This window comes from Coturnix japonica, chromosome 4 (genome assembly GCF_001577835.2).
Source record: "Coturnix japonica isolate 7356 chromosome 4, Coturnix japonica 2.1, whole genome shotgun sequence".
NCBI lineage: Eukaryota > Metazoa > Chordata > Aves > Galliformes > Phasianidae > Coturnix > Coturnix japonica.
In genome coordinates, this window is record NC_029519.1 from 72260184 (window position 1) to 72279116 (window position 18933).

Here is an 18933-nt window from a genome sequence, read left to right on the forward strand (position 1 = left end):
GTAAGTTGACCACCAAGATGCAAACTTGCAGCTGGCAGGATCAAATGCCAGAGCCAAGCTAGAATCTCATTTAATTGTTATTGTTGTTGTTTGGCTGGATTTTTTGAGAATACTTTTAGCAGGATGCAGGTGATAAAAAGACAGTCCACAGCAATGGGGACAAACCATACTGTTATAACTATCCAAAAAAGCAACAGAATTAAGAGTGAAACAAGATCAAAAAATGGTGAGTATATGTGACTGTACCTTGGTCTATCATTTGGAAGATAAAATTTATCAGTGCAAGCAGTGCAGCTTGTCTACTATATTTAGGGCTAAAAGCAGTTGGATTCAGTCAAGGAAATCTGAGGATTCTAGATGCCACCAGTCGCCTTGCGCACAAGCTTCCTTATAGCTTTCCCTAAAAAACAAAGAAATTCAAGACAAAAAAAAGGTGAAATTTTTCCTCATCTAAGGTTAATTTTTCAAGCAGGAACAAAACTGTAGACCCCCGTAAGCAAGAAAGCACCTTGTTCTCTCAATCTCTTTCAATAAAAGAAAAATACCTTCTCAATGGACTCTCCCAACTTCTAAGAGTGTAAATCAAAAGCTTCAGGCCAGATCTCTCCAGCTCTTCTGCTCACTTCCTCCTGTGTGATTTGCAGACACTTGAGTGATTTTCCTGTCTGAAACTCTTTATCCTAAGGAGGTAAGAATTATTTCTTGAATTACCAGACAGGTACCATAGTTCACTGCTGATCTAAGTAACTGGAAGCCCTTTGTACAGCCACTGAAGGGATTTGGCTCAGATTCATCAATTCACACACCATCAGAAACCATTCAACAGAATGCTTGCTGAAGCAGAGTTTTAAGAAGAAATGAACTGATTCACTCAGAATTTGAAATGGACCTCGGAACATCAGTCTACAGGATCTAGAGAACAGGTGCCCCTTCTCTTTCATTGAAAGGTAGGATCTTCTTAATGAAAACTGAAAAAGTGGTATGGAATAACAAATCACACAAGCATTAAAAATAAAACGCTCTATTTCATAGAAGCAAACAGTATGTCTGTCATCAGAACAAAAGGAGATGAAGTTAAGGAACCCATTTTATTAACACTCAAACCAGAGAAGTCCAAGCAATCAGTCCCTCATCCTGAGTCTGTATAGCATCAAAATGAATAATTTCTTGGAACCTTGTGGAAATATATTTTCCATTTTGATTTGTTTCTTTCAATTTTCTTCCAAAGCCTTTCTTTTCTGAAGATATATCGAAAGGCAAATAGATGCAAGTTCTGAATAGGGGAAAAAAAAATTGTTACACACGGCAGGATGATTTCAATGCTTATTTACACATGCGTACATTTACATTTGTATATCTTTGAAATTCAGAAAGATGAGTTGCTGATAATACCTTTTCATGAAGGTATTTGTCATTATGTGAATTTAGTCCAGAAAGCAGCGATCCACTCACATTAGTCACTCAGGGGTGTGTCTGCACACATCCTACACATGGCAGAGTTTTTCTTCTACTTACATTTCTGCTATTAAAAGCGGCACTTTTAGTAACTAGTGAATGCAAATCAAGCACGTAGAATTACTGTGGTAAAAATGAAGCAAGTCTTATTGGCATGCAGACTATCATAACTCCATCATAATTTCCAAAAGCAGTGGGGCTATGATAATTAACACTGGCAGAGGATTGGTATATATAACAGCCTGAAAAGAATCACTGTATGCAGTGAATAGCCTGAGAAAGGTAAAATAAAGCATCAAATGAAGCAAGCCAAGTCTCTGAGCACCAGATCAGCACAGAGTATCGTTTTTGTAGCTGAATTTAAATCCACTTCCCAACTCTCCCATTGCCCTTTCCTTAAAAAGACAGGGCTTTTCTAATTGAAATCCCATTCCCTACAATTCACCTTGCAAAAGCTGAGTGGCAAGTAGACAAAGGCAATTATTAGTAAAGGGCAATTCGTAAGTGAAAGTAGGAATATATCTGCAATTAAGATGAGGAACCAAAAACTACTGAAATTAATATCTTGCATAGAATTTTTTGCAATAGTATATAAACGCAGTGGCCCATGCAGAAAATACTTTCAAGACTTTGAGCACTCTTGTACACATTCTGGCTTAAGAAATTTAGATGCTCATTCTTTTTTAATACAATCAGTGACTGCAGTGATTTGAGTAACAAATAAATTCATTCATCTCTATACCATTTTGCCACCACTGGGAGACCTCACCTAATCATTTACTGGGAGCATCATTTAAAACCTCTCCAAGATTCAACTTCAACATTCATCTACTTTCATAACCAAACCCCTGACAACTCTCTTCCTACTCAGTGAGAGCAGAGGTGTCAGTGCTCACTGTCAGCATGTCCCACTGTCAGTGGGTTTAGAGAAGAAAACAAAAGCCCTCATGGCTTAGGAGAATCTGCTATCCACTGGGCTAGGATATTGTGCTAATACAGAGTACATAAAAAGAATTCCTAGAATAAATTATTACTTTTTTTTTGTAAAGCTATTTACAAATTCAAATATGTGCTTCCACATACCTGTTGTGATTAGATATCTGATGGCCTTTGGTAGGTAGCATTCTCCTCTGCAAGCATTTCTAGTCATTTCTACATTGGAACGAAGAAGATGTATTTGTGGTATAGGCACATCTTCAGAGTGATGAAGTTTTCTTTAAAGGCATTGGTACATTCTGTTTGTCCTACAGATACAATTGTGGACAGAGTTGGGAAGAGAACAAACCTACCTACAAGTGTTTCTTAAAAGCCTATAAAAGGACTTAGGTCCACAGGCACCTGTTGTCCCTTTTTGGATAGTACCTACCGGAATGTTACCCCTCTCCAAGTAACCTGTCTTCCTTATGACCCTGGATGACTGCGCTAACATGTCAGCTCCATTATGACACTCAAAGCCATTCTATACTACACTGCAACGTTCCAGAATTTTCTGATAAGACAAGCAAGGAGAACCCAGTAATCTACCACCAGCAAGTAACAGGATGCCAGAAGCATGCTACCATTTTGTAACAAAATGAGATATTTGAGTACTATGTGCTGCAGTGGAATCAAAAATGGCCACAAGATAAAAATACTTGGTAATTTTTAGCTGTGAATTACCAAAACCTTTTAGAGTGATAAAACAAGATGCAAAAATTAGTCCATAGATTCAATTTTTATCATAATCCTGAAAAATTACTGTCACGACAGCTATCATTAACATTTAGTTATATAGTAGAAAAAACACCATAAACACTGACTGTTATCAGTATTTTCTGAAAACTCATATTTTCCCAACCTCTGTAGATTTTCACGCCAACAATAGCTGTTCTTTTGATTACGGCTCTGGTCTGTGTGACCGATTTCTTATTCTGGGCTGAATCACCACAAAAGCAAGCCGATTGGCTACATAAAATGCTGAATACCATAGCAACTGACTTACAACCTTGCTAGCATGCAGGAAGGATTCTGTACTTCAACAAGAGCTACAAGTGAAAACACCAGGCTAAGAGCAGACCTGATGTAACATCAGCAGCGCAACAGAACAACACAAGTCATTTAACCTCTCCCTAATCTTTCCCCATTCATACCTTGCAACTGCAAAGGGCAGCAGCAAATCTTCAGATTCTCATTAAATACAGCAAACAAGGAAAAATGTGTGCTATGGTATTGATTCAACATATAGATCCACCCAGTGCAGACTCTTTGCCAAAACAAATAGGATTAAAGATTGAAAAATCAAGTCATGGAAACAGAGCAATAATAGATGATGACCTTTAGTTTTAATTAATAATCTTATCACTCAATATTGAAAAAGATTACAAGTTTCTGAAGAAACGTCTCAAAATATGCTTAACTCTACATTGTCCATTTTAGTGGCTGCTTTTAGGAACACATCAAAGTAGCCAAGTAATAATAAAAGCAATCATTTAATGACAACAGCCTGTAAAATCTGCATCGGGTTTACAAGAAAAATATAGGAAGCAGAATATTGCTCAAGGAAAAATGGCAGGAGGCCTTCTGCTTCAGGAAAGCACAACCTTCTTTGAGGCAGATAAAGTTCACTGCGTTTAGGCTTTGTAGGCCAAGAGAAAACAGCTCCATTGTTCTCTGTGCATCAACTGAAAAGGAATTCAAAACCTACCATGAAGTAATATACCAAGTGAAGAGGACCAAATACAAGACCTACAGCACAGCTACCTACACTGCTTTTAAACCAGAGACATCTTAGTGAAGTACATAACTCTACAGCATCAAATCAAGTTACTTGACTTCCACAGGCAACATTCCTGGTGAGCTCCCATTGATATTAAAGAGTGCTATCAGCCACCCACAACCAGGAAAATCCAAACCCTTGTATGTATTAAAGCTAGGGGAGGGGCCTTGACCTTCCTGAATCTGAAAATACTACCAATGAAATAAAGACCATTAGAGGATTTTTAACCTACTGATTTATTTGTCTCTGACAGAAAAAGGCCAAAAAATTCGTAAGAACCTTTGACCCTCAAATTCAGGCAGCCTGACAGGAAACAGTCACAGGAAACACTTCCATCAGAGAACAGACGTATGAATTAACAAAGCAAGAAGTACATTTGTTCATCATGTGTACACACACACACACACACACACACACACTCAGTCTTGCCTATACAAATTAGACAACATAGATCAAGGACAATAAATTATTGTAACAGCAAAGGTCAGTCTAAAAGAGGGCTGGGATACATTTTCTTTTCTTTGACCTTAGCTCTGAAAGAATTTTTCCATGCACAAAGTGGCATGAAAGAAATGACAAAGATACAGTACTGCAGCAGAGATTCAGTGAAGGACATAATGATAAGGCCAGGAAATTAGTTCCTGAGACAGGATACGAAGTGAAAAAGCACCCTAATCACTAATGGTCAGACAATGGCTCCAGTTGCAGTGTTTCAAAAACTCTGGCAGAGGATAAGACAAATGGTCAGAAAGAAGGAGAGGATGCTGCTGTTACCCTTCACCCACACAGCAGAAGGGCATCACTAAAACATAAATACTGGTACTGTTCTTGTAATAATAGTTATTATGATAAAATATCTAATTCATAGAACTACCGAGATTTCTGTTAAAAAAAACTAAATTTCACGTGTACATATTTGCACTGATGCTGCTGCTTGATGAACAGCTGGAGGCAACGCATTAATATGAAGGAAAACTCAGAGCTAAGGCAGGATAACTTGCACCTTCACTACATAATATTGCTGATACAGCTAGGGCCCAAGAAAAGTCTTAAAGAAATACTAAACATCTAAGGGAGTGTCTCAGCAGAAGCTCAGAACAATCTACTTAAAAAACACCTGTCTTGTCACAGTGATCACCACAAGAAAATACCCAAGTCATCAACAGATGTACAGCACACCAACTCTTCTATTTGTACCATGTTTAAGATTTAGCAGAGGGCTGTTATTAGGGTACTATGGCTGTGGTTGGACCTGACGATCTTTGAGATCTTTTCCAACCTGAGTAATTCTATGGTTCTATGATTCATGTTCTAACCTTTCTTTCATTCGGAAGGAACACGATTCCTCCCAGCAATATTTAGACTTCTGAGTTTAAAAGTGAGTTCACCATAGGCAGTTGAAGGTGCGCCACACCTTGTTTGCTCAGTTAGTCTCAGAAGAAGCTTTATAAAATGAGCAATTTAAAAAACTGGTGGGAAAAAGCAGTAGCACAAAGGTATATCATCGTTCTAAAAACTGACAGAATTCCCTAGTGTTCACAAGCATCAGCATGACTGAAGAAGTATGTAATATGAACTCTGCTTTCCCTTTTATTAAAGTGATAAATCACAACAGTGAATTCAACACATTTGACCAAAGACAGTTGTGCAGTTAGTGGATATGTATAGAAGAAAATCAGTGCCATTTCATGTAGCTTTCAACAGTCCAGCTAAAATAATTAACAAGACAGATGGCATGTATGATAGAGCTGCTCAGCAGGTGAGAAAAGAAAAAAGAAACAAAAATAGAGGAAGAGCTACATGCTTTTAATTTTATTGTAATTTCTTAGGGTTTGCATCACGTTTGGAAGATCTCAGGCTCCAAACAGCAATGCTTTGTACATGCAGAATCCAGATGTGCCACTTCCTCTAGGAGACCGTTGTTTTCAAAATCACTTTTATTCACTGCTTGTAAAGGAACACAGTACAATCAAAGAACTGTAGACATCTTTATTATATTTGCTTTTTGTGGTTTCCGTGGTCCATAGTCATAAAGGCTCCCCTGCAACCAGCCATCTGGGATGAAAATGGAAGTGACGGGCACCCTTACCTCCAAATCCATCTCCAGAATCAACCTCATAGATGCTCTCCACTTCCATGCTGTCTGTAGACCCAGCAGAAAACAAGATCTCTCACAGGTGACTTGCTGAGGATCCAGAAGTAAGCTGAATCCACCCACTCTGAAGCCAGCAAGAGATACCTTTCAAACAAAAACATAAAAACAAAGCCATTGATCCACTTCAGCTATACAAAGGAGCAGTCATTTCATTTCTCCCTTAAGCCCCCAATGTTTCAAAACCGTTTGTCAGTCAGTTCCAAGTCCAATATCTGAGGACCTTATAACAAAATACTATAAACCCTCTAACCCATATAGAGTATTTGCATCAGCCCAAATTCCAGAAGCACACTGAGGTGAAAGCCTCAGCACAGACACATGCTGCTTCTCATATGGCTTGACACAACTAGAAGTGGGCAAAATGAAGGAATATACTACCTGTCTACAGGACTAGCTCTTCTCTGGCACCATAATGAGACTAAATAATATACAGGTTACAAACAGCAGCACAGCCTGAAGGTGCTTGGAATGGACTTCATTTGCAGATGAAGGAGAAGAAGAGTGTAAAGATGAGTGTCGACAATGGAAGAATAACATTGTGTATTGTGCATTTAAGAGTAAGACAATTAAGGGAGCAGTACTCTTTCCTCTGAACTGAGCCCATAGTCTGTATTATTTTGTTCATCTCCATTCTTCAACCTCCATCAACAAGAAAGCAGTAAATATTATAAACAAATCTGTATTCAGATATCCACTAATAGAAAATGAGTCGTTCAAGAACTATATAATTTTGTTGATAAAAAGAAGGGCATACCTGGAAGCTTCGCATCAGATGACCTCTATTTCTTCAACTTCTTCAAGCATTTCTCTCAGCATCTGCATGTTTTGGTCTATTTTCTGCTGATTGAGCCAGTGCAGGTGTATGCCATGGAACAGAAGATGCATGGCACTGCAAAACACTGAGCAGACTTCATGGAGTGAAACCTGTAGGGCAATCATCTTATGCTGCTGGTGTCTCTCCTCAAAGTCGCAGCAGTGATTCACGGTGTTGTTTTGAATCAAGTTACGTTTTTCAGATGTTATGCTACTGCACTTTGCTAAGGCTGAGAATGGATCCACAATAATGCTGATTGATGAAGTATCCTCTGCAAATATTTCAGCTGGTAAAAAGAATCCACATGTTTCTAGCAATACAAAAATACTTAACAAACAAATAACTGGAACAATGTGTCAAGCTCTGGCTGAATATTCACACCTGAGATATGTACATTCCAAACGCTGATCTACAACACTCATAGGAACATAAACAAATGTAATTCTTGCTCTTGAAAACAAAAACATCAGACTTTGTTCATCTATACATGTCTTTGTTCATCTATAAACAAGAACGTGTCCTTGGGAAACGCTGATGAGGTGTCTCATTTTGCATCACAGTAATGAACAGAATGAAGACTACATGTCTTTATCACAACCCGTAAGTGTAGAGTAAATATCAACACACTCTGTATTTACTTAACTTCTTTAATTTGAAGTCTTTGTCAGTTATTTGAGAAGTTGCAGAAGGAACAACACAAACAAGGAGAACTGAGAAGAGCCTCAGCAGGACACTACTTACATAACTTTTGCATGTTTTTTTTCATTGCCTTTTGCAGAGCAGCACTGCACAGGGAAATGCACAGAAATCACAGGTGCTATTCGTGTAATTGCCACGAAATCCCGCAGACTGGAAGAATCCTCAGCCACACAAACAGTGTTGATCTCTGCTCATTTTGACCTGTCTGAGTCTGAAAATGCCCAATCAAATGTAAATGACTATGGCCATTTGGTCTTTCTGCAGTGAGCTTGTTATTCCCTCCAGCTACAGGTGTGAGGGAATGAATCCCCAGGAACAGATACATACACTGCAGGATATGTATTTTTTGATAATATTTGAAAAAGCACAAAATGTATCTCAAAAAAAAAACAAAACTCTAATTATGATGACAATATTTATATCTACACAATTTAAACCTTCAGCAAACTTTGTAAGCTTAGCTCTCTGATTAAAGTCAGAAGATCCTTCAGTTCCCCAGATTTTGCATCAAGAGCTGAGATACCAAATGGACTTAAAGTAAAAAGTCAGCACAATAACACACACCTCTGATAGTGACACAGTCCCAGTCACTTACTGCGGGCAGACTACTTCAAACTGCGTTATTCATAACAGATTTCTTCATAAACCCAACTTCTAGGCTTTGGCTAGACAAGACTTGGCCCAGATGTGCACTGCCAACTTCCATCTAGAAATCACTGAGTGTTTTCAGGTAGTCTGTACAGGAAAGCATTCATCTCCCCTCACCCACCTCCATTTCTTTCTCTCTTCCTATTGCAGAGGGCACAGACGGAGAGAATGCTCCTCCTCTCTGCTCACCAAACTTTACTGTTTGTTGCAAAGACCCTTTTTCATTACTTTGCATTGGGCATCACTGATGATTCTACGTGGAGAATACAGAGAACATGAGAATTAGGTGAATGCAGAGAGTGACTTTGCAAGGCACTAGGGATACAGATATTAGCAAGAAAAATCCGAAAGGAGTCAGAAAACAGTAGATTTCTAGCATTGTTATGTTCTTATACCAACCCCATCAAAGCACAAAAGTAAATCAGCAGATTTGTTCATCTAGTTTTACTGGAGAGAAAAAGGAGAGAGGGAAAAAAAACACCTGATAATCTGAACTATTACAAGAGCAGAGAGGAGGCCAAAGAAAGATCTCCTTCTGAAAAGGTTCTGCTCCTTCAAAGCCTACCCTCAGGTGGATCTGCAATGACATATCAGACATGCATCTGTCCTAGTCCTGTGCCTCTGCAGGGAGCCAGCCATGCACAAGGAGTCTTGCTCAACAAGCTATTTGTGCTTTCTCTTCATTTCCCTCATTTGTCATAGGAATTTATTCAAAGTTAATGATTCAGTCCAAGGTTCTTTATACATATTTAAGGGCTTTTCAAAAAAAGCAACCTACATTTCAGAAATGGTTGGAAATCTTTTATTCAGTCAGGAATAGCCACACTTCAGTTAGTCCTGCAGCCATACCCTAACAAGAAACCTTCCTGACTACCAGACTTGATAATCATAATTCCATCTAACAGGGCTACCAGTAAGACTGTTTTATTATTCAGAGAAAGTCTGGATTGAATTGATTTACCTCATTTCACCACAAAGTTGCATTTCTGGAGATATCTCCATATGGAAATCCTAAGAAGTCAAAGTGAATTTCCCTATAGACATGCATTTTTAAATGCTGACAAGATATTCATTTAGGATACCTTCAATTAAGCTCCAGATAAAAATTCTGTAAAATGAGATGAAGTGCTAACAAAACAGATATAGCCATGAAAGGAGATCCATACATTCTAATCTTACAAATCACAGCTCAGGGAGGGAATAGGAATCAGCACCAACAGATAAATTCCACAACTTCAGTCCTCCAAAGCACCCATCTAAATTGAAGAAAGTGAAGTCTAAGCCTGAAGAAAATTATTTCTGCACATTTCATTTTTCTTATCTTTGCTATTGGCGGGTACAATAACTTTGACATTTATAGGAACAGTGGAGGCCAAGGTAATGTTCACAAAGCCACCTGAGGAAGGTGACTACAACCTGAAAACACACATTACTTATCGTGACTTCAGGTCACTCAACTGAACTAACTGAACCATGATGGGCAGGGGCATGGGATTATGTAACAAAAGCTTTTCTTTAAAGCTATGTCTAAGGAGCCAATTTCTGTACTTTAATTTTTATTTTATAGTTACTAGGAAACTGTATTGCATCAGCGATTCATAGAGGAGTTAAACATCTTTGACAATTACATGAATCAATCATGGTACACAGCATCACTCTACTATCACAAAGTACACCTTAAAATGGGGGGAGGGAAGGGTGGGGAAGGAAAGATGAAGCAAAAGATAACAAAACAGTAGGATCTTTCTCTTTATAGCAGGATCATCTAATTTGAAAGAACAGAAATTATATTCCACTCTTATCATAACCAGCAACATCTCCTTGAACATATAGAAAAAACAAAGAACTGATCAACTTATTGATCGCAACAATTGGCCAAAAGCTGCACAGATAACCTGTCAACAAAAAGCAGACAAAGCAACAACAAGTAAAACAAAGCTTCAGATCAGTAATAACATGGTTTCATTTAGAACCTTGCAGTGTAAAAACAATTTGCTTTCCTTAAGCTTTAGCTGAAACCCTAAATTAAGCATGCAATACATACTTAGAGTATTTTTTTAATTTGCTTTAACATTAATTTCAATACAATGCTGAAAATATGAATTTATGCCCAGCTGTGGTTTTTATAACCAACCAAGAGAAATTTAGTTTGTATGCTAGAGCAACTGTGGAAATCAATTCTTAATCTATGACCTTGTTTACCGCAGCTTGAAGCCTTGCAATAAATAAATGCCTTGAGCCAGAAATAAGAAACATTTGGCAAATCAAAGAGACAAATAACACGAATCTATATGTGTATATACAGCATTAGAAAGGTCATATAAAATACAATATTGGCTCTTTTCTTGCTGTAACATAATAATGTCTGAAAGGCAGGATACAGTAATTGGCTGCATTAATACCCAGGTGGTGAACAGACGTGAGTACCTATTTTCTTTTCAAGTGACAATGTTCATCTTTGTGGAGGATTTCATGTTGCCTGGTGCTGTTTCTTTCCTAAGAACAATATTCTCTGAAAAATAACCCACTTTCTTTGTCTTAGAAGATGTAAAGGCTTCCTCTAATGCATATTTAAGCTTCCTTGTGAAATTGCTCAGCGCTTCATCACTCACAATAGAGAAAAACCAATAATAATGATGCGGGTGCTCACATTTACCTGCCCTTAGTCACAACCCCTCTTCTTCCTAAGAGGAACCTCTCAAATTTTCATACACTGTTATTACTTGTTTCTTCATAAGCATTACTAAAACAAGCTTGACTTTAATAGCACTTACCCACAGGAACACAGACTAAAGTATTTTTCAATATTAACAGCACTCACCTTCTGAAAACAAATCAGTAGATATTCAAAAACACAACTTGACTTATTTGTTTGACTGCAGACTTTATCCAGGCAGCTGCTTTTGAAATGTATTAGTACAAACTAGCACTAGTTTAGCTAATTTTGCTCCCTTAATTGTCCTCTTGCTTCTACACAGGAATTCAAATGTGAATGTGACTGACGCTGCTTTTTAAGATTAAGCAGGGCACTATTAGCTTGCACAGCAGGTGTCCAAAGGAACTGATGGAAAGTTTCCCTTATTTTAACTCTAAGTAAAGCATGTAATCTAATAAGAAATGAAAGAATTTCACTTTCATAATTATCCTTGGAGTTTGACATAGAAAATTTAAAAAATAATATCAATCTTTCTTCAAATATAATGAAAACTTCAGCCATTATTGATAGAGCCACAATGCCACCAGAAGATAAATTCATCTTAAAATGAAATGACTTGGCTCATCAGCCAATCAGAATAGGCTACCCCATTTCACATCCATAAAAACAACTCTGGAGACTTTTTAAACTTCTCCCCATTGGTATGATCTTTTGTCTGTAAAATGTGGCTTTATTCCATAGCATTGTAAAAGATCACTGAGATCATCCAGTCCAACCATTAAACCATCCCCACCACACCCACTAAACCATGTCCCTTGGTGCCACATTTACATGTCCCTCGACCATCTCCAGAGATGGAGACCTCACCACCTGCCTGAGCATCCTGTTCTAATACCTCACTACTCCTGAGAAGAAATTTTCCTAATACCCAACCTGAATCTCCCCTGGCACAACTTAAAGCCATTACCTCATGCACTATCACTGTTACCTGTGAGAAGAGGCAAACCCCCACGTTGCCACAATCTCCTTTCAGGGAGTCGTGGAAAGTTATAAGGTCACCCCTGAGGCTCCTTTTCTTCAGATTGAACAACCCAGGTTCCCTCAGCTGCTCCCCATAAGACTTGAGCTCTAGATCCTTTACCACTTCAACAGCTTTGCTATCCTTCTCAAGACACACTCCAGGGCCTCAGTGTACTCTTGTAGTGAGGGAACCAAAACTCAACACTGCCTCACCAGTGGGAATGATGGAAAGTATGTGTTGGTAAGAACTACATCCCAAAGAGAATCTCTCAGCCAACAGCAGTGTTTTACAGGTAGACAGCTCGTGCAGTTCCCAAGTTACCAAAGACTTTGCAAATGGCATTAACCAGACCTCTCCCAAGCTGCTATGGGAAGAGGAAGGAGCTAACACTGCAGTCTCAGAAGGGGGGATGCTGGCACAGGGAGCCCTATCCAAGTGTCCCTAGCATTTCATATTAGTGTTTATCTCAGAGTCCAAAAATTAACTTCTTCCATACTCAGTTTCCAAAGACATCTTAGCTACTGACACTACCTTACTTAAAAGACAGTTTGTTCTAATTCCAGAAGGAGAATTGCTCAGCATATTAATCTAGGTCAGAAGAAGCTATTTCCCCACCAACAAAACAACAAATTTACATTACAATGCAGCTAATTATAACCAATGACCTTTTCAAACTTATTTAAGATTCAATACTTGTGAAATAAAGCAAAGTATTCACTGATGGCTCTGTATCAACATAAATGACTAATTACCTTAATCAGGAAGCTCAAAAGATAAAGAATTTGATTTATTATAAATACAAGGGCTTGCTCTCATAAAAATGATTTGCACTGCAGTTCAGGACATGCATTGATTTATGGCACTACTTGTAATTCTCTTATTATTTTTACATTTAATAATAGGTGAAAAATGGATTAAAAGTTAACTAAAGCAACTCACATTCCCAATATAATTTTATTCAGCTCCACAGCAGTACTCATACCTTGTCTATATCCGAATACAGTTATTACAGTGTCTGGATTATGTTTCATTGATACTTGCCAGAAAATTGTGATTAAGGGCAGTGTGAAATGCTTTCAACATGAAGAACATTTCCATAGACTTGGAATATCTGCTAGGTCTAACTTCAACTCCAGGGTTAGCTAAGACAAATGGTGTTCCTCAGGGTGCAGCAATAAATGAATTAACATTGAGTAAAGATCCCTGGCAGCTGGGTTCCTCTTCCAGCTGCTGCTGCCTCTGCTGACCAGCCCTCAACACAACCCCATGTTCCCCCTACTTTACTACAGCTACACATTGCCTGTTGTCTGCTCCTTAACAGAAACATTGCTCCAGGCACAAACCAGCTCCTTCTCATGTGTTTACAGAACCAGCTGTGCCGAGTGACCCTCAGTGCTAGCACACCACCAATAACACAAATGATGTAGATGTGATCGTGCCTTATGGCAGAGCTCAACAATCCATTCAGTTAAATAGCTGCAGAATGCAAGTTGATGGAAATTTTTATTCATGGAGCAAAGGCTTCTCCTGTTGTGTTACCACGGTTGATAACTCCTTAGTACAAATCCTCTTTCATGTTAAAAGTTTCGTTTTGTTGGGTTTTTTTAATCACCCATTAATTCTGAATCCTCACAGCTATTACCACAGCTAATTGACACAGAAGAAAGACAAGTATTTTCAGCAGTACTTCTGTCAAACGTTCTCCATCTATTAAGCATTTCTTCCAAGCCAGGTGATGCACAGAGGAAGACCCAGAACTCAAATGGCTGCATTTGAAAGATACCTACTAAAAGATGACTAAATGACATCTGTTTTGGTCCCTGAGAGGCACAGGAGGGACTGACCTACACTGTACTTTATATCTACTTGTTAATGGGTGGATATGGAACTAAAATCTACTTTCAGATAGCTTAAAAAAAATGGCATGCCACTTAGCAATTAGAAAAGAGATCAGAAAGTATGGGATAACTACCACTATAATGTTGGCTTCTAAGACATTTAATGAGCTTTGATAACTCTCTTTGATAGCATGTGAGAAAGCTGAGGAATCTTTAAAGGCTTTTGAAATCCGATGTTGTGCTACCACTCATGGATGTCTGAAACTGCATGTGTAATTTTGAAGGACTGTTTATGTTCTTTGGTGGATTTTTAAATCATCACTGGCTTCGTACTTAAATCCCTGTCCAAAAACGGGGCCCTCATTACAAGAAGTGAACCATCTGGTGTTTTAATCCACAGTGTCAGAGGTCAGAAAGCGCTGAGTGTTCAGGGGAGGATCTGGAACAAACTACAGAAGAATGAGAAAGTTCAGTTCAAACACAATCTGACAGAGGAATTATTATTAAAATGCAATTCCAGTATTATTTACAATTTGGTGGTGGTTAAATCTGGGTTATATATAGAAACACCGTAGAAATATTAAGAGAGTAGTGCTATAGAGCAGCACTAGGAGGCATCATGGGCATTATCACAACCTGTGAAACTCTTTATTATATTTCAGAAGTAATATTAGTTTTGAACAGAAATTTGACATTAAAGCTTACGTTTTTAAAAGTACCTCTGTGGTTTCAGAGAAGTATTAAGTCAAGGCATTTACCCTGTAACAACCATCTAGTTTCCTATTTTGTTACATTGGACAGCTCTTACGGGGAGCTGAATCCCTCATCTCTGCAGCTACTACAATTATCAGATCAGGTTCAGCAGTGCTCAGTGCTCAGTTCTGCTGAGCACCAAGGAGAGGCTGCCCAGCATCCTCCCTGCCACAATCACATTTAGGGACTAAAACTTGCCAGCAAAAGTCCTTAAAGGATCGTCTGCTGGCAGAAGTGGGGAAAAAACATTCCTGTGCATACTCAGGAATTACCCAGTCCTTCTCAACTGCAAAAACCTTCTAACAGTAGAAGTTACCACAAGCAAAGTTAAAGCCTTTGCTATTCTACCTCTGCCTGCTATGGAGTCCTCAAGACAGGAGCACAGCACAGCACCCAAAGGCACTGAGTTGGAAAAGGTTGGAAAAGACCTACAAGATCACCCAGTCCAACTGACCGCCTATCACCAACAGTTCTCTGTAAACATGTCCCTCAACACAACATCTAAAAGTTCCTTGAACATCTCCAGGGTCGGTGCTTCTTCCTTCCTCCTTTGCTGTTCGTACTGAATGCCGTGCATGCTCTTGGTATGATTAGGCACTTCTGCCTTTATGGGATTGGTTATAGGGTAAGGTGATCCTTAGTGAATACACCCTCCCATTTTACTGCTATGGTCTCATCTTCCTTCCCTGTTTGAAACTAGATTATCATTACGGCCCTTTTCAACCCAGGCCATTCTATAATAATCACTCCTTCACGACAATGCACCAACATTAAGCAGTACTGCATCTAACTGCTGGAAACGGTGAGCACAACATTTGCATACAGCTTCCAAATTAAGCTGAATAAAACTCAGTCCATCGATATTACAAAGTAGCATTTCATGAATTCATCTCCTGTTCTTGTGAAAAGATGCCAAGTCAGTACAAGCTCTGACCTGACATCATGGCAGATTCCTCCATGAGCTATATGGAAACACAATCATGCACTGCTCACACCAAGCGAGAAGTCACTGTTACAGGGGTAGAGTTACCTAGTTCACACTGAGCTCGTTGCTGTCTCTGCATAATCAGCTGTAAAACTGTAACAGGAGAAGGACACAGCCCACAGCATCACCTCCCTGCTGCACAGGCACTCAGTGAGGAGAGAACCCTATAAAAATGCACTGATTGGCACAAATCTGGCTGCAGCCACCCCAAAATGTTATCTGTACCTTTAGCAGCCACTGGGCTGAGAGAGCTTTTGCTTAAACTTATTGATTTAGCACTGAGACTCCTCCATCATGAAGTTACAATAGTGGTGTAAACACAAATAATGAAATCACATCAGTCTTCCAAAAAGAAACTGGTATCCAGATCAACGTTTTTGTTCAGTATTTCTCTCTACTGTTCCTATCCTAGAAAACAAACAGGACCTTGTCTTCCCAACCCCGGTCAGGAATTGCAAGAATACAGTGTATCGTTGTGTTCTATTTAATTAGAAATATAAGCCTTTTTTCTTCCTCCTTTGGCAAATTGCAGGGCAATATAAATGTCACTATGTCAGTCAGCACAGCACAGAAATATCACAGATGAGCACTGGTAGATAATGCTACAGTGTATTCCATAAATTCCAGTCATCTTTGCCCTAAAATTCCAGCTAACATCTCTAATTAATAATTTATTCATTACAGTATTCATCAAGTACTCTGCTACAAGATAAAGGTGATAATCCCCCAGAACAGTTTTACTCAGTCTTAATTTCCAAAGTGCTCAAAAGAAAATAATAAAATGAGTTAAAATGTTGTTGAGGGTTTTGGAGGATAGTTTTCTTCTTTGCTGCTGGCACAGAAAGTGTTAAAAGCATATTTATATTTAATTATATTTATATTACCTGCATCATGGGCTATTCTAAAGTCTCAGGTGTGTGGAAGCAGAAAAATGTGTCAGCTCTGATCCTGCAATGAGCTCCTTCTGTGCAAACACTTGAACCCCTACAAGCAGGCTGCAGACTAACAGGAACTGAATACGTATATAAACTAACTTTTTCCATATACGCCATTACATAGGTGCTAATTAGAAACAACATCCTGGCCACCAATGAATTGGGCTAGACTAAAGATGCCCACCTAGAGGCAGATGGAGGGTACAAACCCTACCTATAAAGGCCTGGAAGACAGGTGACAAATTCATTCCTACTGCCACCATAATACTAAATGACATCGTGCTCGGAGTCCACGATAACTACATGGTAAATCAATGGCAGCAATTACACAGCCTGCTATTTGAGAAATGAGTTCTTATTCCCAACAGCTTTAGTTCCTTAGCCTTCCTTTCACTTACAGATGCCAGTGACATAAAGTTGTGATTATAAGGAATTCCTTCTGCTACATCTCAATCATTCATTTTTAGACATCCAATACATGAAATAGGTCTAAGCGCATTAAACAAGAACCAGCTTTTGAACAACCTAACAGGACTTCTGCCCGATGGAATCCACACTAGGTTCAAATCTGTTTTGCTAGAGATACCTCCAGCAGATCAGGAAGAAGCAAACTTCTTCTGGATCACTTGCATATAAATGCATATATTACCTACACAAACAGGAACAAAGTTTTAGCAAAAGGAGCTCCCAAATGCACCCACTCACAGTCCAGAGTGTTATTATTCAACACAAACCTGAGAAGGGTTTAAGAGAATAATGCCTTCGTGAATTGAACCTGCAGCCTCAAATCAACTCACTGAGGCTCAGCCAAGGTATTTTTATATACGCTCTCCAAGGACTGATTTGACTTTCCTATACTCCCAGTCCTTGGACACAGCCAGCAAGGCTGTAAAATCACTAGGATATAATGGGAGGTAAAGAAGGGATAATAACATTGAAGCTCACAGGATAGCAGTCTGTAACTATGAATGCTGAAGCCTTTTCTCATGTGACCAGTCATACTGGAATCAACAGAATTACTTATACAAGTTAGGGCTCCGGGATCAAGGTTCTGAGGATTATCCCGCCATATTTATTCATGCTCTGGGTTATACCTTGTTTTACAAGAAGATTCCTTTAGATCACCATTATTCAAGGTAAATATGCACAAAAATCAGGCTCTGTATAATCACAATTTGAAGATAACACATTCAGAAACAGAAAGACAAATGCAGCATGAATAAAATGCAATGTGAGAAAATCCCCTTTCCATATTTTTTGTGTTCATACTTGATGATGGTTTAACTGTACTTTTATACTTCATTTTAAAATAAGGTTCATTACAAAAAGAGTTTAATGATGCTAAATTGTGTCGTCTTCAAAGGTTTATGTGACCTAGAGGAAGGTTTGAGCCGAGTGCTTGGCTCAGTCTACAGAGGTGTGTGGGAGGCCAGCTCAGGACCTTCATGAGGGTTTGCCAGTGCCAGTGAGAAGCTTGCAATGCGCACTGCATTCAGAAGGGATGAAAACAACATACCAATTCCACAGTGATTTGTTAGCACCATAAAAATATTAATAAGGTGATTTGTTAGCAAATATATCCAATGTTATACTGCCTAATGCAGTGAACTGTCATCATGTTCAAACTTTTAAACTGAATTTATGATTTAGTCACAGTTTACTTCCCAAGAGGACTCCATTGCTGACTTTATTTATGAACCAAACCTCGCATTCCTTGTCACACTGACAAAAAAAAAAAAGTCAGAATGGAATGAATAACATTCTGAACCACATCATTCAAACAAAAGACAAGAAAAATCTTCTGGTTAGGAAGACTAACTCTTTCAGATGTTGCAGAAACTAGTAATGTTAAATTTGAATTGCAGTATGTTCTTTTATTATCATACCTGCTTACAAACAGCCGTACATGCAGAGTTAAACAGACCTGCAGGCTTCAACTACAAATGATAATCAAGTTGTTAGAAATCCTTCACAAAGCATTTGAAGCTGCAGAAGTGTTTCACCACAGCCTAACAGCCCTGCTAAGCCTTTGTTTCCATTTTCTATATTACATCCATATATTTGAGAGATTTAAAACAGAAAGAAAACAGAATAGCACCCAATGTATTTGAAGTATGGGGCTCTTAAGTAAACCCAGGAATGTACATGAAAAATTACTTTGCCACAGGTGTAAGCATGCATTATTTTTATTCTGAAGATTGCTATCAATTTACAATTTT

General features: G+C 38.6%; 1 protein-coding gene and 1 long non-coding RNA gene across 2 annotated transcripts in view; both read right to left on the bottom strand.

The window, feature by feature from the left end:
- PPP2R2C (protein phosphatase 2 regulatory subunit Bgamma) overlaps positions 1-18933 on the bottom strand; it is a 107833-nt gene that overhangs the window by 72047 nt on the left and 16853 nt on the right. The window lies entirely within an intron of this gene.
- Positions 1070-2930, bottom strand: LOC107314027. Its single transcript, XR_001555277.2, has 3 exons — positions 2822-2930; positions 2539-2699; positions 1070-1273 (listed from the first exon to the last, which is right to left on the bottom strand). It is a non-coding gene; the product is annotated as an uncharacterized LOC107314027 (long non-coding RNA).